This window comes from Orycteropus afer, unplaced genomic scaffold, assembly GCF_000298275.1.
Source record: "Orycteropus afer afer isolate SDZICR_OR568_19922 unplaced genomic scaffold, OryAfe1.0 scaffold00127, whole genome shotgun sequence".
In the NCBI taxonomy this organism is placed as follows: Eukaryota; Metazoa; Chordata; class Mammalia; order Tubulidentata; family Orycteropodidae; genus Orycteropus; species Orycteropus afer.
Window position 1 is genome coordinate 6,883,156 of NW_006921714.1, and position 3,465 is coordinate 6,886,620.

The following is a 3,465-nucleotide window of genomic DNA, read 5'->3' on the forward strand; positions in this document are numbered from 1 at the left end:
CCCCAAAAGGTATGTTTAACCATTGTTACCTGGGAATGTGACCTTATTAGAAAGCAGGGTCCTTCCAGTTGTAACCAGGCTGAGGACACACTGGATTAGGGCGGAGCCTAATTCAATGATTGGTGTCTTCTAAAAAGAGGGAAATGCAGAGAGACACGGGGGAGAAAGCCATGTGGAGACAGAAGAAGAGATGGGAGGGAGACATGTACAGGCCAAGGAGCACCAAGGGTGGGTGGTGAGTTCCAGAAGCCAGCAGAAGGCAAGGGAGAATCCTCCTAGAGACTTCAGGGGCAACAGGGCCCCGCGGATCCCTTGATTTCAGAAGTCGAACCTCCAGAGCTGTGAAAAAATAAATTTTTGTTGCTTGAAGGCACCCAGTTTTTGCTAATTTATTATGGCAGCTCCAGGAATCAAATACACCTCCTTTAAACACACGAAGAGGCTGTGGCTCAGAGGGGCTAGGTGACATGCATGTCACCCAGCTGGTGGCTTAGCTGACTGTCCCATGCCCCAGGGTTATACCTTGCAGACAACTCAGTGGATAACTGCTGAGGGTCTCCCACTACCACCTCTTTAGCTAGTGTGGGGGGATGGAAACGGGGTTGTCAACAAAGCACTTGGGCAGAGTTTCCAGGCTTTTGCCCCCATCTGTGCCCTTGGCCCTGAGTTGACTAAGTTCCTGGATTCCAGGCACCTGCTCAGGCCTGTCTGCCCCTCTGTGCAGGCTGTCAGCCGGCCCTCTACCCATCCATCTCAGAATGAGCACAGCCCCTCCCAGACTGTGGGCGTTCCCAGGATGCAGGCTGCGTCTCCAGGGCCCTGCTGGTGCTGGGACCTGGGAGATGCCTACTGAATACACACACACAGGCCTGGAATGCTTTCTTACTTCAGGGAGCAGCTGAGGAGTGAGGAGCCAGAGCCAGTTTAGTGTGGAGCCCCACCCCTGCCATCCCAAACCCGAAGACACAGGAAGTCTTGCCTCTGGCTCACCAGGAGGCCCAGCATGAGGCCGTAGGGAAGTTACTTCACCTCTCCAAGTCTCAGGATCCTTGTCTGCTGGATGGATGTGCTCAAAGGGAACAGCGAGCTGTGATGACAGATCCCAGGGGATGACAGAGAACGCTCTCAGGCTTCTTATCACCAGGCCAGGATCTCCTCCTCCCAAACACACCCATCATTGGGAATTCACTGCAGAGCCCAAGGACCTGCTGCCAGAAAGAACTCCCCAAGCTGAAACCCTGAGTAGACCCTGTGAGCACACAGTGCTCCCTAGTGGTCACAGACAGACCCTGCAATGCCATGTTTTCATGAGAACCTTTCAACCTCAGCTGAGCTCTGAGCTTGCTAACAGGTTCTAATGGCAGCCCTGCCTTTGACAGTAATAGAGAGGAGCATCAGGTCATTTTTGTGCCTCAAGTAGGGGAGTCAGACAAACTTGGCCTTGAAGCCCAGCTGCTACGCCAGCCTGCGTCCCTCTATGGCTGCCAAGGGTGCTGCTCCGGCCCCTCCCATCATGAGGTGGTCATTGGCTGAGCTCACAGATCCTACTGGACACTTCAAGGAGGAGGAGGAACTTCGTAGCTTATGGGCCAAAGACGCAAGCAAGGGCTCACCAAGAGGAACTCACTTTCATAAGGCTGTAGTATCTACTATAGTAGATATCTCATAGCCTGAGGTGGGGTTTACAAGAGAAGCCCCACCAATGGTTAAAAAGGCATTGTTTTCTTCAGAGGTGCATAATTTCTTTTTCATTATGCCCTACAGGAAACCACTCTGTAGAACAATGGACTTTAGGTTTCCTCCCCTTTCTTACTAGAATACACTTTATTTCCTACATTTTACCAGAAGCCCAGGTCGGACAGAAATGGACCTCTTTTCTGTAAGCCTTGCATCATTAGGTATATCAGGAATAGAAACTAATGCAGTCTTAGACAAGACCAGATTTAGGGGGCATTATTATTATTATTTTTAAGAGCAATCATTTCCAGTTTAAGGATTAGGCACGTGGAACTTTTTATTCAAAATTTATCAGACACCATCCACATCCTGGCCATGGGCATGGAGAAGACAATTTAAGCCCAATTCTGAATTCCTTAGCTGTGGTTGCTTTAAATAACCATATAGCCTTGGATTTTCTTTCTGTGGGGTTTCCAAGGTGTTATCAATATGCAAGCAGATTGCTCAATCATCCTTCCGAGGAGTGGCTGGTGAGTTTGAACTGCCAGCCTTCTGGTTAGCAGTCAAATGTCTTAGGCACTCTGCCACCAGAGCTCCCCACAGTGGGGGGGTATATGATATAAATAAGACATGTTGTGCTTGGGTAAATACTTCTGGCAATGTTGAATTAAATTTGAATGCTGTCCATAAAGTTACTGAATGGGCAAAACTAAGGGCCTGGGACTATGGAAGTGGATGGAACTTGTTTGAAAACTTATTCCCCACCCTGAGGTCTTAATCCTCACCCCTTAATTACGTTGGACCTTATAGTAATAATCATATGTGCTTGTGTCCTGTGCTTGATGAAAGTAGCCTCCAATGGAATGTCCCAAACCCTCGAGGTTACTCATATATTTTCTCTCTTTAAGACACCTGATACTAGTGAACTTATACAACAAGAAGTTATTAGTTTTTATCAGATTCCCCCTCTGAGGAATTGACTACTTGTCACCCCTGTACAACAGGCAGTAGCCTAAGAAGGAGACTACCACCCCATTTCCCATGCTTATGAAATCTCGGAAACAGGGGGGACTGTGGGAGGCTGAAGTGGAAGGCCGAAGGGGCCCCTCACTGAAAATTACAGAACTGTAACAGACTAGCAGGCAGGATTAGAGTAGACATTCATCATAGTGACTAACTTGCTATTTTTCCTCCCTTTTGCTTTCTTTTAAGTAAATAGAATAGCCAACTTCATTACAGATGCTGAGTTCTTCAGCTTTGTTATTTTCAATGATGTATTCTTCTAAGCATAACCCTCTGTGACAACTGGTTTTGGCTGAGAACCATAACCTACGAAGCAAGGCAACCCTGAGAAGGGGAATCCTGAGTCTGGAGTAACTGGGGAAGAGAAGAACAAAGACATTCCTGGCCATCCAAGGGATCTTCAACCCTCTGATGGTTATGTTTTTGTGTCAGCTTGGCTGGGCCTGGTTGAGTGGCTGGGCAGCTGGGTGTGGTATTACCCATGATGAGACTGGTCATCAACTCCGTGGTGGAATCCACTGGGAGCAGCTGAGTAGCTGCCTTTGGGATGTGGTCTGCTTCCTGTATTTAAGGAGAAGCTTTGAGAATGGTCTCTAGCCTTTGACACACTTGGACCCTGCATGTAGCCGTGTCATTGCTCAGCAGCCTGCTGTGCTCTGCCAACCTTGGGACTTATAATGGACTTAAGTTAATGGCCTGCCATGTGGTTTGGTAACATTGGGACTGTGCCTTTTTACTTGTCAACCTTGGGGCTTCTCAGCCTCA